Below are 26,732 nucleotides of genomic sequence, written 5' to 3' on the forward strand. Positions count from 1 at the left end.
GTGACAAAGCCCATAAATGCATGTGCACTCATAGAAGTGGGATCTGGAAACTGGTCTGCCATACTAAAGTCCTGCACAAAGAAATTAAAAGAAAGTGTCAGAACACCTTTGTTTAAATTAACTTTAAGCTTAATTTTAAATCAACGTCTTCACACAAACACTTACTAGCCTAGGCCTTGACGAGTGAGGCATCATCGATAAGATCTTGTATCGTATCATCATCTATCTCTAATTGCAGACATAACTCTGTCCCAACTCGTTCTGGCAGATTGTCTTCATCCATTGCATCTTCATCTACAAGTGTCATATCTACCTCGTCTGCATCATCCCTCGTATATCTGTCAGCTTCCTCTGCCATACCTTCGCCCATGTCATCTAATGTCACAGTAGTATCTACGTCGTCTGACCGACTTTCCTCCAGGAGCTCTTGCCCTTCAAATACTTGTTTATTTCTTGGAGCAACCTGAACCACAAACCACCATTGTCATTGTCGAGGGTCCGGTACAAAGACCACTTGCTCGCAATGTTTGGGGAGAGCAAATGTGTCGCTTGCATCTGTCCAAACCTTTGTAGAATCTATTTGCACAAGCTTGTTTCCATCTCTACATACCGTTGCTAGTTATCACCTTTAACCACTTCACATCCAACAAAAACATCTCAAACCGCCTGAAGCTGACTTTCAAGATATCTGACACCAAACCACAGTAATCCAGGCTGTTAGTGCTCTCAGTCGTGTCTCTGGCACTGACCCTGCTCTTTTGCATGAAACTAACCATTAGCCCACTGTCAAACGTGTTTCTTCTGCTGTCAATTTGTTGTGTTCTGAAATGCTTTCCATGCGACCACAGTGCCATCTATGTATGATACCTCCAGCCACATCTAATAGCCAGCTCTTCCTCTTCTGGAGTTATGGGTTCTCTGATCTGTTGATCTCCTCTCACTGTCTTGTCCAAGGAGAGAGATAGTCTGGCAAGGGTAAGCCTCTAGTCGTTCGGCTTCGCCTGAAATTGTGTCGCTCCCTATTGCGTCTCTCTTTCTCTTCTTCGTACCTTTCAAGGCATTTTTGCATTGGCTCTAAATTTAGTATACACAACTTCATGATTTTTTCTCACATGGCATCGTTCATTTTCTTTGGCACCCCTTGCCCTTATGGCTCTTCTCCCACCAGTCTTGAATCCTCCTCATCGCTCCACAGTCGAGGCATTTCTGGGTCAGAAATGGATAGAAATTTGATCGTCAAGACAAGAGACTCTTGCACCAGCCATCCTTCTGCCATGCTCCCCTCTGGACGGGGCTTTTTGTCAAACAAAACCCTTAAGTGTTTTCATGAACCCCTTGATCGCAATTGGAAGAATGAATTGAAAGAGCTTATGCCAGTCATGCGATTTCAGTCCTGACAGTTGATCGTCACGGGTGAATGCTGTCTTGAGACATCGCATATATCCTGTTGGCGTCCTGAACTCATTGGTGAAAGGCCACAGCTCTGGCATCTTTCCAACTGACTGCAAATCATCTCATGCAGCTCGATTGTCTTTCATTCCCATAATTGTATTCTAGAGGAGCTCTCCCACATTCTTGAATATATGCATTGGATCCATCAAATGGTTAATTAGTAGATCACCCCAGTACGGCAACGTATGGAGAATGGACAAACGTTTCATTCCTAGAACAACTTACCCCTCATGTTGCTCCCATCGGCGACTTCACTCTTGTACATGCATAGGACGACATTTTACCTTTGCGGAAGTGATGGCCACCTGAAAGATAATGGTGGTGGCTTGATAAATTGTCTTTCGAAGAGAGGCTGAATAGCGCACATCCAAAGACGGCCCGCAAATTGGACATGCATTGTATCCCGAAGTTGTAAGCCCTGCATATTTAAAGCCTGATTACGGCCAAGGCTAAGTGCTTGCGAATAGCGAGAATTTTGTAAATCAAGAACCATTACCAGAAGCTTCTCCGTATCCTGGCCAATCATGCATAGTTCACATAAGAAGTCCATGGATTCTTGCATGTTGTTGTCCTCCTAGTTCAACCGCATCTGCTATGTCGATCCCATGCCATATCTCCTGGATCTCGTCAACTAGTGACGGTAGATAAACATCCATGTTTTTTGCCTTGAATTTACCAGGTACAATCAAGCTTAATGTCAAATGACCCTTCTTGATGGCAAGCCATGGCGTGATGTTGTAATTGATAAGGCACATAGGCCAAGTGCTCCATGATGAGCTTCTCAAGCCAAATGGATTGACTCCATCCATTGCCATGCCCAAACTCAAATTGCGTGGTTCACTCTTAAAATGTGGCCAGGTATCTTCAATGTGCCTCCAAGCCTTTGAATCATCGGGCACCCTAAATGTTGCGTTAGTGTATCTATTCGTAGGATGCCACCGGATCAACTTTGCAATGGAATCATAACAAAACATGCTTTTTATCCTAGGAATAATAGGGGAATGCCGCAACACTCTAGCTGGCACTGTCTCGCCAATCGCATCTTGTTTGTAGCACATTGCTCCGCACTTAGGACACGACAGACAATCAGCGAATTCATTGCGAAAAAGAATGCAATCATTTGGACATGCATGAATCTTGTTGTAGTCCAAGCCAACTGAGGTCAAAAGTTGCTTTGCGTCTGGCCTGGAGGGGGGCATTTCATTGCCAACCGAGAGAAGTTGCTCCCACAACAATCTGTTTAAGCCACATTAAATTCAAAAAGCTGCCCAAGCACGTCACCGTTGCAATCGGAAAATCTCTTTTGTAAATTACGTACCTAAACAAAGCAGTGACGCTTGCATCTGACCACCTGTACACTGACTGAAGATTCAAAAGCGCCAGACAAGTACGAAGCACATATATTTTGGCGCCTTCATAGATTGGTTGAAGTGCCAACTTCCTCAACATTTCTTCAAGAGATAGGCGCACGGCTTCTGGTGCTGCTTCGTTAGCGTTCTCCTCGCTTGTCTGGAAGAAGGCATCGAGCATCTCCTCCATGCCGTCGTCTTCTTTCTGTAAGCCCTTTTCTGCTTCCATCCTTGGCTATATATTGGTCGGACCTTCACGCATAATCCTTTTTCTCTCTCTCTTTCTCTCAGATGTAGGTGTTATGTCGTGAAAATCAATGCCCGTTCCGTAGGAGTCATATCGTAGATTCAGTATGATTTCTCTAGCAAACTCTCCGTACTTGTGCACATGCTCATTACATATCCTACGCATGCGCAGGATTTGATACTTGCAGAGCGTGCACGAGCATGCAATCTTTTCCTCCATGTTAGTTGATGACGTTGCTATCTACAATGATTATGAATGTTGTTTTAATATATATTCTCCTCACAATGTAAACTACCTCGCATTCTCTAGTCTTGGCCCCCGATCTCCATACACCTCGGTCCAGAGGTGTACGGAGATGAGGACGACCAGGTCAAAATCTCGTCTTTATTGGTCAAATCCTATATGGGTAGACACATACGTGCACTCCCAAGTGTACATGGCAATGCATGTAGCGGGAAAAACCCCTTTGCCTCTTTTAGTTCCATAGTTTCTTCTAGAGGGAGAGAGAGAGAGATAGAGAGAGTTTCTGTCCTTTTCATGCAATTGGTCAGCCAACCTAACTCTTTCACGCCGACCTTCTCTATCCACTATCTATCTTTCTCTCTCTACCTCTGTAGCCATCTCTAGTTAATTCTCTCTCTATATATATATCACTCTCTATTTCTCTCTCTCTAATTCCCTCTCTCTCTCTCTCTATCTCTCTCTATATATATATCACTCTTTATTTCTCTCTCTCTCTTTAATTTATACGAACATCTCTCTCTCTCTCTCTCCCTCTCTACCAAAGTAGAGCTCGTCGCTTTACACCAGAGGCATACCGATCGAACGAGTGACTAAGCTAGGGATATCTAGACGCCCACAACTGCGGAGGACTACACAACATCGACAGAGGCTGCATCAGAGGATCGAGGTCACTTTGGCTCGACATGCACAACGCCCGGTCAGACTGCTGACCATGGAGGAGATTGATGAGATCAGCCAGCGACGACCCATGCTGGATCTCTCATGATCTACCTATCCCAGCTAGTTGTTTTAGCTGCTTAGTCCACACCCAACTATTTAGGATTCCAGAATATTTTATTTTGTCATTTTGTCATCTTGTTACTCTGACTTTGTATCAAAATTCACCACATTGTAACTTCCTGGTCTCATAGGCTACTTTGGCCTTTTGAAGACGTTAATATAACATTTCATTTTCATTTCTCTTTTTAATTTCTCTTTCTTTAATTTTAATTTCCTACGCATACATTCTCTCTTTCTCTCTCTCTCTCTTTAATTTCCTACACACACACACACATCTCTCTCTCTCTCTCTCTCTCTCTCTCTAGCTTTTTAATTTCTTATTTACACACGCACACACACACACACACACACACATTTCTCTCCCTTTATCTCTTTGATTTTCTACACACACACACACATTTATCTCTCTCTCTCTCTCTCTCTCTTTCCTACATATACACACCGCTCTCTCTCTCTCTCTCTCTCTCTCTCTCTCTCTCTCTCTCTCTCTCTCTCTCTTCCTACACACACACACACACACACACACACACACGATGTAGAGAGAGACAGAGAGAGAGAGAGGGGTCGGGGGGGGAGGGGAGAGTTTCATAATACCTGCGCAGCACGTTTCAACCAAGAGATCTAAGCGAATTGCTGGCAAAAATGGCCGCCTGCGCTGTCGTGCTGTGACACGTACATAGTGGGAACGCATGCTACAAGAGTTATCTTGTATTCTTTTAGATCCATAATTATATTTCCTATAGTGTACATATGCATATTTAAGTATAATAATAAGCCTTCTATCTCATCCTATTATTTTTCTCAAGGGTAACCTATCCTTACTTTACCATCAGAAAATACTATGGGAAAAGCATCAATAGCTTCGCCTTTTTAACTTGGGACAAAAAGCATTGATTATTTATTTCTACTATTTCATTATCATCTCACACCCTAGCTAGATCCTATATCTAGGGTAAACTCCAATATATATATATTCTATGTATTTTTTATACTTTTCTTATATTTCTTTTTAAATAGCTACTAGGAGAGAATCAAATCCTAGTGGGACACTAGGTGGCATGATTTCAAAGATACACTTATTTTAATGCATTATTGCAAGTATGGTTACAAAACTTTGTCAAGGAGAAATGTCATGCTTTCATATGGCATGAGGTGTCCTTGGGAATTAAATGAAAGTCAAGGCTAAGGAGACCACATGAAGACTTTTGCTGCCATAGATGGACCCTATTTTGATGAATTTTTTACACAAGTTTCCAATCCGAATTGGAGAATGATTTTAAAATGAAAAACGTAGCTAATGCGCTGAAGTTTCTGCCCATATTTTTACTTTTTTATTTGGAGCTACGGTTGAGGAGATATGATCAAAATACCGGACCCCAGTCTGCCCACATCATGCAGGGACAGCTCATTTCCAACTTTTCCAATTCCTGTTCACACTGGCTCCTCTCTTCTTGTGTAAACCCTTGTGGGTTCCCTTCACCTATAAAAGGGGACCTCTTCTTCCTTGGAAGGAACTCAAGCATTCAAGCCATTGATGAGAGGAATTCTTGAGGGAGTGAGTAGTAATGCCTAATCTTACTTAGCCCCATTAACATAAGCCCAAGCCTACACTTTCTCCTAGAGAAAAACTAGCCATTCTTGTACGCCATCCTTGGAGGATCAACTCTAATCAAAGAAGGTGTTGTACTTGGCGTATCAATCAAAGTGGAATTATCCACTCTTCTTCTCTCTCCATCAATAATGGTGCCGAAGGGTTTCAAGTAAGATGTGTTCTACATTGATGTTTTCTTGATTTCTTATTGTTTTCATTTTCATCTCTAATCCAACATATATATATATGTATCTAATCTCATCTCCTTAACCAAACCTATCTCTCTCATTCATTCATCCTTTCTAGGTTCTCTTTGCTACAGGTACATCTCTCCCCGCAGTATCCTTATTGCCTACGGGCAAGAATAGGGCTTGGGAGGGAAACTTCTCATCTCTTCACTTCTCTCATATCTACATTTCTCACACACTATCCTAGATGAATAACCCACATGATGATCATTTCTATCGCTTTCACTCTGTACGATCTATTAGAATTAACGTATGGATTAGCCGTAAAATACACTTTCAACAACGTATAGTGTTTCTCTTCGGCACTGAAAGGCTCAATGAAATACTTCTATCACCGGATCCCATCATACTACCTCTCATAGACTATAATTTTTCTTTTGATGTAAGCGTAGTTATCTTGCTATGAACCAAGAGGATTTGTACACACAATTAATCCCAATCACTAGACAAAATATATATATTATGGTAAGCACAAAACTACAATTCCAAAGAACAATTCGTAGCCTATTTGGTCAGCCAAGATTGAATGCCATTAACTCATCCATTAACCCTTTCATATTACCCATGATACGATATGACCATAGCCTTGATGTTTTCATCTTCGTATTGTTTTGACATTCTCTTTTGCGTTCTTTCTTTGTGTGTGTGTGACTGCAAGAGAGAAAGGGTGAGTCTTCTTTGATTGCACTTCTTTCCAAACCCTAGTCTTCATGGCATCTATGGTTTAACTCCTTCATATAGTTTTTGTTGAGTTCTCTCACAAACTCTCACAGCCATAAGCCCGGTGCTTTCCTGGCAAGACCGCATATTTCTCGACATATTTTTGGTGAACCCGACGCGAATCTGCTAGGGTGAGAGTTTGTGGGTAACCATGGGTGATCATGTTGAGCAACAGGGTATGCATTTTGACCCAGCAACAATGCAAATGTTTCAAGCATTTGCAATGTTCATGCAACAACAACATGCTACTGAAAGAAGGGAGATTTCAGCAACGAAGGCCATACAAGCGGTCGTCAACAGAATGGATCAGTTCAATGGCAAAGATGTAACCAAGTACTTACGCGAGTATGTGAAGGAGATGGAGCTGCATCGCGGGTCAGAAGGTGAGATGATTCAAAGCTTTGAGCTAGTTGTTGCTCCAGAAATTAGGGAGCATGTTAGGGCAATTAAAGATGGGCATGGGAGAAATTGGGAAGAACTCAAAGTAGCTTTAAAGGAGGAATATTTCATGGAGGACTCTGAGAGAGTGATCAAAAGGACATTCTTAGAATGGGTAGTCAAGCCAAAGCAAGGACTATCAATAACAGATCTACTTAGGGAATTTGAGCGGCGCTATGCACAACTCACTAGGATAGAAAGGGCCACACTAGATGCAGAGAAGACAGATCTTTTCTTACAAGCTGCAGGTAAAGAGTTTCAAGAAAATTTGGAGCTTCTTCTTGAAGATAAAGATGCTGAGCAAGGACTAAAGACCGACTGGAATGAGGTTGAAGGTGCTGTCTCACTACTTGCCAAACGACAAAGAAGAAGGGATAAGATGGTAGTAAACACTACAAGTCCTTCCACCTCAACTTCTGACAAAATGGTAAAGCCTACTTTTATCGCTCCTAAGTTTGATGAGTCCATGCTAGATGAGCTTGTGAAGGGAATGCGTGACTTGAAGGTGAAGTTTGCAAAGCTTGAAGAAAAAGGCCAACCATCAGGGCCACTTCCTAGGCAAAGACAACAGCCCAAAGAAGGGTTTGTTAATAGATGTATGTGGTGTGATAGTACAAACCATGTAAGAAGGGATTGTGATGATTTTAGTGATGCTTTGTCAAAAGATGTTGTCTTTTTTAAGGATGGTAAAATCCACTTAAGAGAGACAGGTCTACCCTTGAGAACTAACTTTGGGAAGGGGGGAATGCAAACCTTAGTTGAAGATATGGCAACCAAGCATGCCACCTCTTCAGTTGAGGCAACTACTTATGGTGTAAAAATTGAACATTTTTGTGATGAAGAGGTGAGCGACCATCATGGTCAAATTTGGCCAAATGTCATGCAATTAGCTAAGAAGGGAAAGCTTACAAAAGATATTCTACATGAAGCAGGAGATTGCATACGTCTAGAAATAGGATGGAATGATCCAGTGGACTCATTGTCAGTGCATGCCTACATTACAAAATGCCAACAAAATGAGGCAATTGTAGAAGAGAAGCGCAGACGTGAGAATGCTGACGAAGGACCATCAAAAAGAGCTTCTAGAAGTGGGGGAAGAAGCGACTCAATGCCTTCTCAAACACCCTCAACAAAAGGAGCATCTCCACCTGAATTAATCATGGAGGAGTCTACAATAGGAAAGAAGAAAGAGCCAACAAAAGGAATGACAGATGCACATTCTCTGCATGAGGATTGGGGTTCTACAGATGAAGCTATGAATCTTCAAGATTCACAAATCAAAGATAGAGAAGTGTTTGGGAATGCTATACAGGTTGAAGTGACATCAGAGGATAGAGCAGAAGAGTAAGAAACCTCTTGGGATATGGTCTGTGATTGGGGTGATATTTCTTATCTGTGTGAAGATGCAAATAAAGATGCTTGCCATAAAGTGCCTACTATACAGGGTTGCCTGCAGGTATGCAAACAATATCTGAGGTATAAAAGGGATTTAGGTCTTGTGTCACAGGGTATAAATTGCAAGCAAGTTTGTGAGCATCTATCTGCTATGGATAGGAAGGGTATACATGGTGATTCCTTGAAGCAAGAAGAGGATGCTAGCTCTACGCTGACACCAGAGCCATGTAATGAAGAAGGGTTCTCCCTACAAGAGTGGAGACATGATTCAATTGAAGATAATTTAGCGATGAGTCAAAAACGGAGAAGGGGTGAAGATATTGTGTCAGAGAATAACTCCAAGGAGGTTTTTGAGTAGTCGGTTACAAGTGACCGGGAGCATACCTACCAGGATGATTTGGAAAGGGAATTAGACACCATATTTGAGAGGTATGCAAAGTTTTATGCTATAAAGCTGGAGAGGTATTTGGTAAAAGGTGAGAGAATTGATGAGAGGTTTACCATGCACATTTCTGAGGTTTCTCTCGATGTTGAGAAAGGCTATCTAGAGGATTCTTCTGAGAATGAAGATGCAGATTCAGACTTCTATGCGAAAGAGGTACATATGGATTTACAGGTTGGTCAGAAGGTTGAAGTGCAGTTTCAAAAATCTTTCAAGTATATTACAGGAAGCCTGGAAGTGTTTTTTGAAGAGGAGGATGAGGAACTTATGTCTCTACGTCATGAAGATTTTGCGCATAATGGAGATTTGTTACAGATGTTTTGGAGACAGATGTATATAACAATTCCTTCTGATCCGAGAGCAATTAAAAGATGCGGAGAATCTCAATGCTTAGTACAATATAAGTTTTTGAGTTACCCATATGATCCTGGAGGAGGTCATGGGATGACAGGGGATACAATTGCTTTCACAAGTTACCATGAGGTTGGCACATGCCCGAGGATGTGCAGGTTTAGAGGGGGTGGATGTCGTGCTGTGACACGTACATAGTGGGAACGCATGCTACAAGAGTTATCTTGTATTCTTTTAGATCCATAATTATATTTCCTATAGTGTACATATGCATATTTAAGTATAATAATAAGCCTTCTATCTCATCCTCTTATTTTTCTCAAGGGTAACCTATCCTTACTTTACCATCAGAAAATACTATGGGAAAAGCATCAATAGCTTCGCCTTTTTAACTTGGGGCAAAAAGCATTGATTATTTATTTCTACTATTTCATTATCATCTCACACCCTAGCTAGATCCTATATCTAGGGTAAACTCCAATATATATATATTCTATGTATTTTTTATACTTTTCTTATATTTCTTTTTAAATAGCTACTAGGAGAGAATCAAATCCTAGTGGGACACTAGGTGGTATGATTTCAAAGATACACTTATTTTAATGCATTATTGCAAGCATCGTTACAAAACTTTGTCAAGGAGAAATGTCATGCTTTCATATGGCATGAGGTGTCCTTGGGAATTAAATGAAAGTCAAGGCTAAGGAGACCACATGAAGACTTTTGCTGCCATAGATGGACCCTACTTTGATGAATTTTTTACACAAGTTTCCAATCCGAATTGGAGAATGATTTTAAAATGAAAAACGTAGCTAATGAGCTGAAGTTTCTGCCCATATTTTTACTTTTTTATTTGGAGCTACGGTTGAGGAGATATGATCAAAATACCGGACCCCAGTCTGCCCACATCATGCAGGGACAGCTCATTTCCAACTTTTCCAATTCCTGTTCACACTGGCTCCTCTCTTCTTGTGTAAACCCTTGTGGGTTCCCTTCACCTATAAAAGGGGACCTCTTCTTCCTTGGAAGGAACTCAAGCATTCAAGCCATTGATGAGAGGAATTCTTGAGGGAGTGAGTAGTAATGCCTAATCTTACTTAGCCCCATTAACATAAGCCCAAGCCTACACTTTCTCCTAGAGAAAAACTAGCCATTCTTGTACGCCATCCTTGGAGGATCAACTCTAATCAAAGAAGGTGTTGTACTTGGCGTATCAATCAAAGTGGAATTATCCACTCTTCTTCTCTCTCCATCAATAATGGTGCCGAAGGGTTTCAAGTAAGATGTGTTCTACATTGATGTTTTCTTGATTTCTTGTTGTTTTCATTTTCATCTCTAATCCAACATATATATATATGTATCTAATCTCATCTCCTTAACCAAACCTATCTCTCTCATTCATTCATCCTTTCTAGGTTCTCTTTGCTACAGGTACATCTCTCCCCGCAGTATCCTTATTGCCTACGGGCAAGAATAGGGCTTGGGAGGGAAACTTCTCATCTCTTCACTTCTCTCATATCTACATTTCTCACACACTATCCTAGATGAATAACCCACATGATGATCATTTCTATCGCTTTCACTCTGTACGATCTATTAGAATTAACGTATGGATTAGCCGTAAAATACACTTTCAACAACGTATAGTGTTTCTCTTCGGCCCTGAAAGGCTCAATGAAATACTTCTATCACCGGATCCCATCATACTACCTCTCATAGACTATAATTTTTATTTTGATGTAAGCGTAGTTATCTTGCTATGAACCAAGAGGATTTGTACACACAATTAATCCCAATCACTAGACAAAATATATATATTATGGTAAGCACAAAACTACAATTCCAAAGAACAATTCGTAGCCTATTTGGTCAGCCAAGATTGAATGCCATTAACTCATCCATTAACCCTTTCATATTACCCATGATACGATATGACCATAGCCTTGATGTTTTCATCTTCGTATTGTTTTGACATTCTCTTTTGCGTTCTTTCTTTGTGTGTGTGTGACTGCAAGAGAGAAAGGGTGAGTCTTCTTTGATTGCACTTCTTTCCAAACCCTAGTCTTCATGGCATCTATGGTTTAACTCCTTCATATAGTTTTTGTTGAGTTCTCTCACAAACTCTCACAGCCATAAGCCCGGTGCTTTCCTGGCAAGACCGCAAATTTCTCGACAGCGCGAGGATTTCCCTTTTTCCCCCCCCAATGTTTTGCGTCGAAATCTGCCTCGATATACTTGTGGTAATATCCCTCGATATATGTGTGGTAAAGTATGCCTTGCCACGCGTATTTCCACTCGCATATCGACGGATATTCCGACGCATATATCGACAGACTGCAAGTACGTCGGGAACTGCGTGGAAAGGAAGGGCGGTCGATATATACTGCATTGATATCTTGATGTTATGGAATAGTGTAAGAAACTAGCAATATTGAGAAAGTTATACTTGCTACTCTAAAATGTATCGTATTCTTCAGCAATCAAAAAACTCAACCATTATCATATACTATGCTATATAGCACATTAGGTCCCCCAAAACTCAAGGAAGATTAGGTTTATGTTTACACCTACATAATCAAAATTGAATTTGGATATCAAGAAAGCCACCAAAAGAATCATAAAAGTGCTAATTTTGGCCAAAAAACAGGATTATGCAATTCTTGTAAGTTGGTCATAACTTTTAATTTTAACACTTAGCTCTCCCTACAAGAATCAAAACATGTTGAGAACTATGAAGGCCTAACCTCTAGCCATCTAAACCTCACAAACATGAAGTTTAGAGTGGTATAGTTGCCAAAAATTGAAAAAAAGCCAAAAAAAGGACCTGTTTTTTCACACAGTTTAGGTTCAAAAATGTTGTGGAAGAGTAAGGTTAATGGTGAGATCGATACTCCAAAATAAATGTCAAGTTTTTTTCAGCTCATAAGGAAACTTTGTGGATATATAGCACCTAGAAATTCATTTTCATACTCTTCAAATAATTCAAGCAAAATGGTCACTTAACAGGACACAAAAGTGTCCAAGGACATAAAAGTGTCCAAAGACATAAAAGTGTCCTGTTACCATTCTAGTGTTAATTAACAATGGGCTTTATAGTCATTGGTTCATGCCTAGATACTTGTGAGCTAACAGACTTGGCTTCCAAAGAAACCTTCTTTCTTGCAATCATTAAATTATCTTCCAATTGGATTGCATTTGCAGTGATTGCCTCCCAAGTGGTAATGTCTTGAATGACTAGGCTAGTATAAATATCTTCATGTTGCAGCCCCGAATAAATTGATCAAGGATTCGATTATTGTTAAAGTGTTCATTTGGGGTGCAACGAGGGTTTAGATGCTTAATCCAACTAATAAAGTCTCTCACTGACTTGCCTTCTTCTCGCTCAGCTTTCTGGAGTTGAGATGCTACTCCCCAACGCACACCCTCTCGTACATATTCTTTTAGGAACATTTTCTAGAGAGTGGGGTAATGAGTGCACTCTTCATCCCTGAAGGTTCTATACCAATCTCCTTCCTTGCCACTTAAGGTCAAATTAGAAGGCTAAACACACTAGCACTACGCCGTGGAGCTTAGATAGGCGTGTCTTGGTTTGGATTCTCTAAGTTTTTTGTAGGGTATCCCTCCATATCGTTGTAATTGGATGAAGAGTCACTTGCCCCTAGGTGTGGATCTTGAATGACACTATCTTGGGTCCCAACCGGAGGCCCAAAATCTAACATAGGCGGGTAGTGTAAGCTTGGTTCAACCGAAGCTCCCTCTAATTGGCCAAGCTCTAGCACTCATCCAGAGCATAAATGCATAAGGGTTCAGTGAAACTAAAATGGAAATAAACTCGGTAATTATGCGGAATTTAATTGCCAAGCTAGCAACATAGATAATCAGAGGAAGAGAAAAACAAGCACATAGACATCAACACAGTATTGAAGGCCGGATATATGAGGCTGACCCCCACTCTAAAGGAACTTGTATCCATAATCAAGATTCCAAGCCCTCTTTGCAAGGCGTTGGAAGCTTCTACCACTTCGAATTGGCACATAGATTGCTTGGTTGCACGAGGAAAAGAGGAGAGAAGAAGACTAGTTTGCCCTCCCAAGCCCCGTTGTCACACACAGGTGATAGGGATACTGCGGGGAGAGTCAAGAGACCTAGAGAGAGAGAAGAGCGGCTACATCAAGCCCTTGGGGATAGCTTGAGAGCCGTAGAGAAAGACTAAGTGCAGACTTGAGAGTCCTGGAGCACTCTCACTTCATGGCTCTTGGTGTAGGTGCTCATGCATCTTGGAAGCATTCGGGTACCTGCAACACACACTGCTGAGATTGGGGGCCTGGCATGTGTTTATATAGGCTCTGGAGCAGGGAGGATGCCTTGGGGCTCACACCAGCAAGAATAGGGAGAGAGACAACTCGTTTTTGCATCAGGGGCACAAAAATAGGGTACTCACTCTGCGGCCGAAAATCAACATTATTTGGAGATCCGTCGCTCAAATAGAAAAACTTTGTAAATGAAAGTTGTTTTTTTTGCCGTTTTCGACAAGGGAGCGTGGGCCATTTTTAGAAATCGTGTTTCATTTTAGAGATAATCCAAAGACACTCTCTATTTTTGAGAGCTCACCTTCTAGAGAGAGGAATCCCTAAAAAATAGGGAGGGAAAGGGGGTGAGGGGGGCCATCTTGGGCCTCTTCCCTTGCCTTGGGCCCCAAGCCATCTCCCCTAGCCCCCTCTCCTATGCCTTTGGTGCCTTACCCCCCAAGCTAGACCACGATCCCACCTTCCCAGGCCACAATCCCCTGTTCCGGACCATTGCCTAAGCGCTTTTGAGTGCTTTTGGGTGCTTTTTGGTGCTTTTTGACCTTAGTCGAACCATTACGGGCACTTGTGAACTCTGCGTGAGATTTTGTAGACTCCCGGCTTGCATTCTGGCTCAAGAGCACTTTGAAACCGTGAATCAGGCCTCATTGAAGCTTCCATCATTTTAGCTTTCTAGTGGACAAATATTACTAGAGTGATCAATTCTAGTAATATTTGTCCCTGTTCAAGCTAAAATTACATCAAAATACAATTTTGATGACATTTCCCCCGTTTTAAATCAATTGTCCTCAACTATGTATCCATTTAAGATAGAGATAGCCCTTTTGTGCTGATTGGATCCACATCTTAACACTGTCCTTTCCATACTAGTTGGCAAAGCTAGTAGGTGTTTAGGAGGCGCCGCCTTACCTAAACTGACCTTGAACATTTGTCCATTTGCTATCTTTTCAGACATTTTAATAGTGTATCCTTTCTTATGGGGTGACAAACCCATAAGTGCTTAGGAAATAACATCGCCACTAAGCCTGACCATTTGTCCATTGCTATCTTCTTAAACATTTTAATAGCGCGTCCTTTCTTATGAGGTGACAAGCCCATAAGTGCTTAAGAGACAAAGTCTCTTAAAAGCTGACCATTTTATAGTGTACACTAAAAACTTAACACATGCAAACATAAATGAACAATACTTTTTATTCCTGTGTATCATGCAAATCATACATAGCCTTATACTCTTGAAGAAGAGCTAAGGACTCCTTAAGTTGGGGCTCTCGCATCCAGCGGGAATCTTCATCTGGATAATTGGCAAACTTGACCAAATATCACCTTAATATCTTGCCTCTCCTTAAGACCTTGTCTTCATGCTTAAGGATTCTCTCAGGCCTTAGAATCTCTTCCATCTCATCAAATTTTGGCGGATCCTCCTCAATGGGAGCCTGAGGTGGAGTTCCTTTTAATGGCTTGAGTAAACTGACATGAAAGGCATTGTGTATATGCCAATGCTTGGGTAATCGCAACCGATAAGAGGTTGAATTGATCTTTTGCAAGATTTGAAAGGGACCATAGTATCTTTTGGCCAACTTTGCATAGTACTTTTGGTGGCCCATATGAGTAACCTGACAATTCTTGCATGTGATATGTTTCAACCTTGCTTTGTGAAACTTAAGCAATACCCAATCATCTTCTTTTAAAATTAAGATGACGACGATGCGTATCATTAGCTAGCTTTTGCTTCATTTGTGCCCTTTGGACTGCTTCCTTTACCTTAGCAAAGGCTTCTTGCACATCCCTTACATATTCATCAGCAACAAAAATCTTTTCTTTGATTCGTAGAGTAGGTGGAACTTTTGGACAGCCCTCAACTATTTCAAAGGGGGTTTTACCAGTAGAATTATGGACAGTGTTATTGCACGCATACTAGCTCTACTAACGGTAAATACTTTTCCCATCAATTACTTTGACCTACTTCATTGACATAACTTTTAAGTAGATCTAAAATTGTGGAATTCACAATTTCACTCTGTCCATCCGTTTCGGGGTGATAGGCAAAGGAGAAATAGAGCTTCATTCCCACATTCTTTGCTAGCCCTCACCAAGAGACTAGTCATCATTGGGTCCCTATCAGACATGACACATTTGGTAAACCCATGCTACTTGAATATGTGAATCATAAAATATTAGCCATGTGTAGAACCTTAATAGTCTTCTTGACAGGAATGAAGTGAGCTTGCTTACTAAACCTGTCAACTATTGTCCATATTCCATTATTCCCATGCATTGAATGGGGCAAGCCAAAGACAAAATCCATGGCTACGCTTTCCCATGGCATATCGGGAGTAGGTAAAGCCTGTAGTAGACCAAAAGATTTGTGTCTATCATACTTAACCTTTTGACATGTTATACATTTTGAGATATATTCATTCACATCTTGTCGCATTGTCCGCCAATAGAAATATAAATCCATAGCTTGAATTGTCGGTTGAGCACTCCTATGACCCGCATAAGGAGGCTCATGACATTCTTGCATTACCTTATCCCTGAGAGTCTTGGTGATGCATAGGCGCAAGCCAAACATAAAAAAACCTTCCTTGATGGAATAAGGAGAGACTGAAATACCTTGCACAACTTGCTCATAGATAGAAGCAAAGTCAGTATCACTCTTGTAATCATCAATCATTGACGTAAAGTCCTTATGATAAGCAATACTAACAGCATTTACCGTGGTACTTCGAGACAAAGCATCTGCCACCACAAGATTTTGCTTCCCTGCTATATGTGCCATATGGTGGTACAAGTGAGGATAAGTTCTCGCAAAGAGGATCTTTCTCTTCGGGGTTTTTGGGGTTAACATCTGAAGGTTCAGTCTCTTTCAAAAAATTTAATGATTTTCCAAAGTGGGAAAAACAGTATGTTTCAGGTATTCAAAGTGAATTGCAGGGTTGTGATGTTCTTGAATCTGATGATGTGATTTCAGGAGTCTTTGAAGAGGTATCTTACGTAGATACTATGTCAGAGCTTGAAGAGATCAGACAAAACAGGTTACAAAGCAGAACTGAAGTGGTCAAGGTCCATTCAATGGACATGTATGATGAGTTAGGTTTATATGAAGCACTTATGTATATTGAAGATGATTCAGGTGAAACTGTTGAAGCACAGGTAGAGACAAAATATAAGACCATTTCAAAGAAAGTGAGGCCAGTGGCCACACCGCTGCCACAAGGAAGTGATGGGATGATCAAGGAGGCTCCTCGACAGCCTATACTCAGAGATCCAAATAACATAGGGCATAAGTTTACTAAGTAGACACTGCAACTGCTGAAGGTTGGAGAAGACCATTTCCTCAATGAAGAGGAGATCAAATGTTTTCAAGGTATGCTCAAAAAACATGGTAAAGCTTTCGCTTTTGAGCCGAGTGAGATTGGGTGTGTGGATCCGAGTGTTGTTTCACCAATGGTTATTTTCACTGTTCCACACATGCCATGGAGCTTGCGTCCTATTCCAGTTCCTAAAGCTCACTTGCCAAAGCTTATCAATTTTCTTAATGAAAAGATTCAAATGCGAATTTTGGAGCTGTCATGTGCTCTATATTCTAATCGATGGTTTACTGTTCCCAAGAAAAATGGTACATTAAGGTTCATTCAGGATATGCAACCGGTTAACAAGGTAACAATCCACAATGTGGGTATTGGCCCAATTGTGGATGAATTTGTTGAGGCCTTTGCTGGTAGATCTATTTATTCCATGGGTGATCTTTATTTAGGATATGATCAATTCCAGTTAGCTTTGGAGAGCAGGGTTCTTACTACAATGCGTACTCCTCTTGGTTTGGTAAGGATGTGCACTGTGCCACAGGGTGCTACTAATTCAGTAGCTCATATGATGAACGGCATGAATAAGGTATGAAGGGACTTTATCCCACATGTTACCATGCCTTTATTTGATGATCTACCAATTAAGGGCTGTGAAGAAGGCTCAAAAGATGAAGCACAAGATCAGAGGGGGTGCCGACAGTTTGTTGCTCAACATATTGCTGACTTGATGCTATATTAACAAGTCTTGAAGAAGTTAACTTAACACTTTCACGTCAAAAATCGACTTTTGGAGCTAAGGAGGTCTTAATTGTGGGACATATGTGTAGTTCTGAAGAAAGAAGGCCAAGTCCGACAAAAGTTGAAGCAATCCAAAAGATGAAGGAAACATGTTCTTCAGTTAATGAGGTTCATCAATTCTTAGGCGCATGTGTGTTCTATCGTATTTGGCTGCCAAAGTTTGCTCATGTTGCAAAGGTGCTATATCAATTGCTACGAATAGGTAAAAGGTTTGTTTGGGAAGAAGTTCACACACAAGCTATTAAGAAATTAAAGAAGATGCTTCTTGAGCCTTTGACCTTGAGGAAATTTGATTATAAATGCGACAGACCAGTTATTTTAACAATTGACACTAGCCCGACAGGTATTGGATGGACTATAGGTCAAGATGATGCTGAAGGACACAGGTATGCAGTGAGATTTGGAGCCAAGGTGCTCAATGCTTGACAACAAGGGTATCCACACATTAAGAGGAAACTTTGGGGCGTTGATACTGCTCTAAGGACTGATAAAGAATACTTTATTGGAGCTTCCATTGTGGTAGAGACAGATTTCTTGCCACTGATAGGGATGATTGCAAACTGCTCTACTCCAGACATTGCCATGCTACGATGGATAGCTTATATTAAGTCTCTTAACCCTGAATTTTTTCATATTGCAGGTAGAGATAACCCCGTTGCAAATATGTTATCAAGAGCCAGGTTTGAAGATGAAGAAGAGATGATGACCACGAGTGATGATGTTGGCTTGAAGTTCTACACGTCTTCTTATCTACACGCCAACTGTGGTAGTATTGCTAATGTTTTTGAAGTCTTTTCTGAAGAGTTTTATGATGGAAAGTGGCTTATGATTGGCCGCTACGTAAGTACTCTCATTAGACAAGAAGGATGGAGTGATCAAGAATTCAAGAAGATCAGGAGAAAGGCCTATGGCTATTTCCTGAAAGACAGACATTTACGTCGGGTTCACCAAGAATGTCGAGGGATATTTGTGCGCAAGGTGAGTCGGGAAGGCACCAGGCCCCTGGTTGTGAGAGGTGCGGGGAAAGAGGTGCAACATGCACAATGAACAACAATAGAGTTTAAAAACAAGCAGTTCACCTAATTCTAGTTAATTGACAGAATCCATGGTAAATAAATCTCTATAGATGCTTAAATTCTCTTTACAAGAAGAAACCTGGCTTAAACCAGGTGCTTAAAACAAGAAAATGATGAAACTCTGCTTACTCTGCCTTCTACACCCCGATTCCAATGGCCAACGGGCTTCGAGCAGGTTTCGAATGGCTAATGGAAGTTAAGCTTGAGGATTTTAATGGTCAATCAAGTTTAGAATATGACTAGAATGGATTATGGGGTTTAAGGTTAGCTTGTTTAAGGGTGCAATTAAGATAAGTACCTTGGCTTAAGAGGTTAAGGTTCTGGAGTTCCCGAGGTTTAGGAATGGCTTAAGAGTAAAATCGATTAAGCTAGGGAGATTAGAGAGGTTTAGGGATGGCTTAAGAGCCTCTTTGAAAGCTTAAGAGCTATCCTCCTTCTCCCGGATAGGGAGCTTAAGATGTTTTTTAATGAGGGCTTAGAAGCTTAAGAGCTTAAGAGGAGCTCAAGATTGAGGATTAAGAGCTTAAGAGCTTGAAGGCTTATGAGGAGCTTCAATGCTTAAAGATTATGAGGAGGAGAGAACACCACAACAAGATGATGAGGGGATAGCCAAGAATCCATGAGGAGGAGAGAACACCACAACAAGATGATGAGGGGATAGCCAAGAATCCATGAGTCCCTTATTTTTGTAGGTTGCATGCCACCCTTCCTATATTTGGCTTACCCATTAGTGACATCGCTAATGGGTAGCCACTCTAATGACGTGGCATGCTAGATTTTTGGACAGCGCCAAATGCGAAGCGGCTGGCACCGAATCTGTGCATGAGGGGTTTCTGAGTGTTTTCCGCTTCTGTGGCGAGGGCATCCGAGCACCCTATCGCGCGCGTTGAGCGCTTCTTCTCTTGTTTGTGCTCTCTGCGCTTCTGGCTCCCGCTTGCTCCTCTTTGTAATTGGCTTCACACTTTTTTTAAAAAACCCTATTGGTTTTGGGTGGCCACCCCATGGGCAGGCATTGTCCAACTGGCCGGCCTTAATTTAGTGGGCGGCCTTGCATTGGCTTGGCCCAACATTAAGCATACATATCGGCAAGGCATTGATACCTTCATTGGTGGCATTTGGCGCACTTACCGGCCATGTAGTGTTGGCATTGGGCACACTTACCAGTCATGCAGTGTTGGTACACATGTTGACTAAGGCATCGCCTGCAATCATTGCATTACAAAAGACAACATTTTTGACAGAGAGCTCAACAAGAACTTTTTTGTGCCTTCATAACAACACCACATTTTGTATACATAACAAGCCGCAGCAGTGTTGGCCTTCCCCGCAATATTTGCACTCCAGAACTTGTAAAAAGACAAATACTTTGAGATGGAACTCCAACCGAGTGGACCGGGCTAGTGCGGACCCGGCCCCTGGTAAATCTTAAACAATTAATAATTTGGCAATCATAAGTCCAATCCCCGATCCGAAAAGACTAACGCGCTCCATAAAGTGAGCACTTCAGCCATTTTTATCCCCTCAGCTGCTGTTGTTGCCCAATCCGGCATGGATCTGCAATGGACTTGAACTTTAAACTGCCATAACTGCTCCACCGTAGCTCCAATCGACGAGCCGTAAAGAGAGGCCGGTAGGGAACATCAAGCACTGCAGTCATAGGTCACAATATCCCAGCCGTGTCCACTTCAATCATAACCCCTTTTAGCATGATTAAGGCATGTTTTGGCCCTTTCAGCCACATTTGACATACATTCGGCATTGAACTTGGCCTGTTACCAGGCCTTAACACTAGGTTGGTAATGGGACACTTTTATGTCCTGTTAAGTGACCATTTTCCTTGAATTATGTCTAGAGTTTCAAAATGGATTTTGAGGTGCTATCTGTCTAGAAAGTTGTCTCATCAGCTGAAAAAAACTTGACATTTTTTTGGAATATCAATTCCATCTTTAACCTTGTCCTTGCACAACATTTCACAACCTAAACTGTGTGAAAAAACGGGCCCTGTTTTTTGGCTTTTTTCAACTTTTTGCAACTATACCACTCTAGAATTCATGTTTGAGAGGTCTATAATGCTAGAGAACTATCTTTAGTAGTCCTCAACATGTCCTGATGCTTCTAGGGAGAAATAAATGTTAAAGTTGTAAGTCATGACCAAATTACAAAAATTGTCAAATCTTGTTTTTTAGCCAATTTTAGCTCTTCTATGATTTTTTTGGTGGCTTTCATGATATCCAAATGCAGTTTTGATTTTCTATGTTGCATATTGTAACATAAAGCTAATATTCCTTGAATTTTGGGGCACCTAATACCCTATTTTGCATAGTAGACAACGATGGTTGGTTTTTTCAATTATAGAAGAAAACGAAACATTCTAGTATATCAAGTATAGCTTTTTCAATATTGTTAGTTTCTTGTCACAACTACATGCATTTTGTAGGTAGTAACCATATCTAGTCATAAGGATCAAATTTGGCTAGATATTGAATAGTTTCTATGGGATTCTACAACTCATAATGTTAAACCCAGTTTTTTCATGTTTGCTGTATTTAGCACTTCATCTTTGTCCCCAAGATTCCCCTTGGTAAGAGATGTATTATTCTTTTGACATGCTCTATGGCTCCTTATGAACCTAAAGGACAATAGGGAACTAAGGAAACATGCATATATTATTTGTATGAAGCGTGGCTATAGAAACTTTGATGATAGGTTTGGAGAGTGGTAAAAATTCAACTTTTTTGTACCTATTTCTTTTGGCAAAACAAAAAATAGTGAGTGAGAAGCAATCATATGTTCTGATCACCAACCCATTGAAGTTAACTAGGGAATTTATCTCAAGTCCTACAAAAATCCCTAATCTTATTTTTATGCAGCAAAACATAAGAAATGACTGTTTTGATGAAAATGTACTGGTCCATGAACTTTGGAGGCTTGGTGTGACCAAAAGATGAGAAATTTTACAAGTTTCTTATTTTTTCCATGTGCAGTAGGCCTTGAACTATAACCTCATGAAAGGATTTTACAAAATGAGTGGATCTACTATGGTTTTGGAGGTTTTTTTCAAAACCCTGAAAGGACACTTTTATGTCCTGTTAGGTTAGCAACCTAGTGTTAATCACTGTTCATTAAACATATAAGCTTCAAACAACTTGATGTGCATTTTTGTGGCATCTTTCTTTGCATGGGAGCGGAGCTACACAACATTCACCCCCTTTGAACCTGCCCAGGAGGGGTACAACAACTAATTATTTGCGACAAAGCAACCCAGCAGCAGGTGATTGAAGAGTTTCATGAAAGTCTATGGGCTGGGCACAGAGGAGTCTGGGCAACCTTAGTCAAGATTAAAGACCGGTATTGGTGGAGAGATATGTATAAAGATGTGGTTCAATTTGTGGAATCATGCTTAATATATCAATAGTACTCTAATGTGCGACATAGAGATGGGTTGCATCCCACCTATCCGCTAGCTATGCACTACAAGTGGGTGGTGGACCTTATTACAATGCCAGTAGGAGTGTGGCAGATGAGATATATTGTTATTGCCACGGAAGATCTTACAAACCAGGTTGAAGGTAGAGCTTTGTGTACCAAAGCTACCAGTTCAGTATGCAGGTTTTTGCTTGAAGATGTTATCTCCAGGTATGGATCTATTGGCAGAATTATTGCAGATAGAGGGGAGCTAGATGCAGATGAAGCTTTTGCTCGTATGGGCATTAAACTCGCCCTCACCACAACATATAATCCAGAAGGTAACGGGAAGAGTGAAAGAGGACATCCACCTATTGTTAAAGATTTAGCAAAGTCATGTGAAGGACATATTGGTGATTGGACTAAACTCTTGCCATTTGCTTTATGGGATGATCACACACACACAGTTCAGTTACAGGATATATTCCGTTCAAATTGATGCATGGGCAGAAACCCATTATGCCTATAGACGAAGCAGTTACAACTTGGACCATAATGCCATGGGAGCATTCGGCAGCTTGAGAGGCGTCAAGAGGATATTGAGCAGGATAAGGAGAAGCTTAAGGAGGCAAGATTGAAGAACAAGGCAGCATTTGATGGAAAGTATAGACTACGACCACATGCTATCAAAGATGGTGATTGGGTACTTCTCTATGAAAGTAGCTTGGAGAACCAATACTCTGCTATGTGAAAAATGGTTAAACGGTGGTTTGGACCATATGTGGTGCAACATGTTTTTGATAATGCGACATATAAATTATGTGAACTAGATGGTACTATTATTAAAGTGTGTTTTGCAGGAAAAAGGATCAAGCTGTTCAAGAAGTGAAAAGGTGAGATTGTTCTTGAAGTTTCCCATTCAGACCCAGCTCCAGAGGATTATGTTATGTATACATCAGATCATATGTCTGATGATGATTTTAATGAAGTTGATTAAGTGCAATTGGCACAGACCGGAGGCTGTGCAGGTTGAGAGGGGGTGAATGTCCTGCAGATCCGCTCCCATGAAAAGAAAGATGCTAGAAAAATGCACATCAAGTTGTTTGAAGCATATTTGTTTATAGAACAATGATTAAGGCCTGGTAACATACCAAGTTCAATGCTGAATGTATGTCAAATGCGGCTGAAAGGGCCAAAACATGCCTTAATGATTCTAAAAGGTGTTATGCTTGAAGTGGACACAACTAGGATATTGTGACCTAGAACTACAGTGCTCGATGTGCTCTACCGGCCTGTCTTTACGACTCGTCGATTGGAGCTACACTGAAGAAGTTATGGCAGTTTAAAGTTCAAGTCGATTGCAAATCCGTGCCGGATTGGGCAACAACAGCTGAGGGGATAAAAATGAAATGAATACGTCGGGTTGAAGTGGTCACTTTGTGGAGCGCATAGGTCTTTTCAGATCGGGGATTGGACTTACGGTTGCCAAATTAATGAAGACTGTTTAAGATTTACCGAGGGTCGGGTCCGCACTAGCCCGGTCCACTCGGTTAGAGTCCATCTCGAAGTATTTGTCTTTTTCTGGGTTCTGGAATGCAAATATTGCGGAGAAGGCCAACACTGCTACAGCTAGCTTGTTATGTATGCAAAATGTGGTGCTGTTACGAAGGTACAAAAAAGTTCTTGTTGAGCTCTCTGTCAAAAATGTCGTCTTTTGTAATGCAATGATTGCAGGCGATGCCTTAGTCGACATGTGTACCAACATTGCATGACCCTTAAGTGTGCCGAATGCCGACACTGTATGGCCGGTAAGTGCGCCGAATGCCACCAATGAAAGAATCAATGCCTTGCCGATATGTATGCTTAATGTGGGGCCAAGCCAATGCAAGGCTGCCCACTAAATTAAGGCCGGTCACTAGGACAATGCCCGCCCATGGGTGGCCACCCAAAACCAATAGGGTTTTTCAAAAAAAGTGTGAAGCCAATTACAAAGAGGAGTAAGGCGATGGCAGCAAGCAGCGCAGAGGGCACAAAGGAGAGAAGAAGCGCTCATCGCGCGCGATAGGGTGCTTGGATGCCCTCGCCACAGAAGCGGAAAACACTCAGAAACCCCTCGCGCACAGATTCGGTGCCAGCCGCTTCGCATTTGGAGCTGTCCAAAAATCTAGCCTACCACGTCATTAGAGTGGCTACCCATTAGCGACGTCGCTAATGGGTAAGCCAAATATAGGAAGGGTGGCATGCAACCTACAAAAAGAAGGGACTCGTGCATTCTTGGCTATCCCCTCATCATCTTGTTGTGGAGTTCTCCCCTCCTCATAATCTTTAAGCGTTGAAGCTCCTCATAAGCCTTCAAGCTCTTAAGCTCTTAATCCTCAATCTTAAGCTCCTCTTAAGCTCTTAATCTCCTAAGCCCTCATTAAAAAACCACTTAAGCTCCCTATCCGGGAGAAGGAGGATAGCTCTTTAGCTTTTAAAAGTGGCTCTTAAGCCATCTTTAAACCTCTCTAATCTCCTCAGCTTAACCGATTTCACTCTTAAGCCATTCCTAAACCTCGGGAACTCCATAACTTAACCTCTTAAGCCAAGGTACTTATCTTAACTGTGCCCTTAAACAAGGTAACCTTAAACCCCATAATCCATTCTAATCTTATTCTAAACTTGATTAGCCATTAAAATCCTCAAGCTTAACTTCAATTAGCCATTTGAAACCTGCTCGAAGCCCGTTAGCCATTCAAATGGGGGAGCAGAAGGCAAAGTAAGCAAAGTTTCATCATTTTCTTGTTTTAAGCACCTGGTTGAAGCCAGCTTTCTTCTTGTAAAGAGCATTTATGCTTCTATAGTGATTTATTAACCATGGATTCTATCGATTAATTGGAAATTAGACGGCTTGTTTGTTTTAAACTCTGTTTTTGGTAATTGTGTCTGCTACACCTTTTTTCCTGCACCTCTCACAGCCAAGGGCCCGGTGCCTTCCCAGCTCACCTTTCGCACAATTATCCCCCGACACCGTTTACATAAGCAGTTACATGGGGATGACAATGTCATTGACCAACAGATTTTGGTAGATATCATTGAACCTCCTACCTTACCACATGAACCTAAACGTGTTCTTGATTATCATGAGTTGCGTACTCGTCATCATGTACGCTAAGAAGCCTTAATCAAGTGGAAAGACCGACCGGAGGAAGGTGCCACTTGGGAAAACATTAGTGTTCTTAAGAAGAAGTTCCCCACTTTTGTTTTCGAGGGCAAAAACTCTTCTTAAGGGGGGATTAATGTGAGGACACTGGCAATGCCGGACTAGACAAGGGTAGGTCCGGGCTAGGCAGTGTGGAAAGAGAGGCCAACTAGGGCAAAGGGACAGGGGCTATGCTATATAGTGGGTGGTTGGGTGGTGGACTCCTAGGTTCTAGTTCCCCTTGTCTAACACTTTGCATCATTTGCCAGTTTCTTGCTCTGCAAAGAATTCTTCTTCTTGTCTTTTTGCCATGCATAGAAATCTTTCTTCACATGTCCTTTCTTGTGACAATGGTAGCTCTCTACATTGCGCATAGAAGCACAAGACTTGCTACGAGACTTCTTTCTTTATCGAGACTTAGAACGGTTACGATTTTGGCCTCTTTGATTGTAATACTGTGCAACATAGGCATCACCATGCTTGGTAGGCTCAAGAGACTTCTTGCAAATCTCTTCTATGAGAAAACTACTAACCACATCATTGTAAACCAAGCCAGTTCCAGGTGCAGAATTACTCATGGCTGTACAAAATGTGTCCCAAGAAGACGGTAGAGAGCAAAGCAAGAAAACAGACTTCACTTCTTCATCAAGATTCAGTCCCTGCAATATAATCTGCGTGAAAATTATGTTGAACTAGTTCAAGTGACTAGAAACTATAGTGCCCTCTTTCATGCAGATCTCAAAAAGCTTTTTCATCAAGTAGACATTGTTAGAGGCACTCTTGCTTTCATAAGTGTCACAAAGCTTCTTCCAAAGTGACTTTGCCGTAGGCTCACCAACTATGGTAAATTAGACAAATTCTGCCAAATATAGACGAGTAGTGGACCTAGCTTTAGCATCAAGCATCTTCCACTCAGAATCTGAATAGTCACTGCTCTCAAGAGGACCATCCAATGGCTCTATCTGTTCCTTTTGTATCAAAATATCCTAGATTCTCTCTTTCCAGATAGAAAAGTTGGTGCCATCAAACTTCTGAATGTTGTAAATGTCTTTATCCAAAGTAGAAGCCATAACTGTAAATTTTCAGCTCTAGATGAAAACTATGGTGAGAGACCTGGAAAAAATTCGACAGAGTCTTCCGAGTAACTAGAGCAAAATCTCAACTCAAACTGGCATAAAAGTGACTGAAGATGCTCTCAGAGCATAAGGCATAAATGCATAAACTGAAAAACTATATATCCAAAAGAGGTGTGCATAAACCACTGAAACTATTCAAAATGACTGCAAACACGGCGTCAAATGCACCTAGTCCTCTCTATACATGGCCTATGGCAAGGGTAACGTAAAGGGATACTCCAACAACCTATATCACCAAAGGTATTTCAACATCCAAGAATACTCC

Source organism: Adiantum capillus-veneris, chromosome 5, assembly GCF_014529385.1.
Source record: "Adiantum capillus-veneris isolate H3 chromosome 5, ASM1452938v2, whole genome shotgun sequence".
NCBI lineage: Eukaryota > Viridiplantae > Streptophyta > Polypodiopsida > Polypodiales > Pteridaceae > Adiantum > Adiantum capillus-veneris.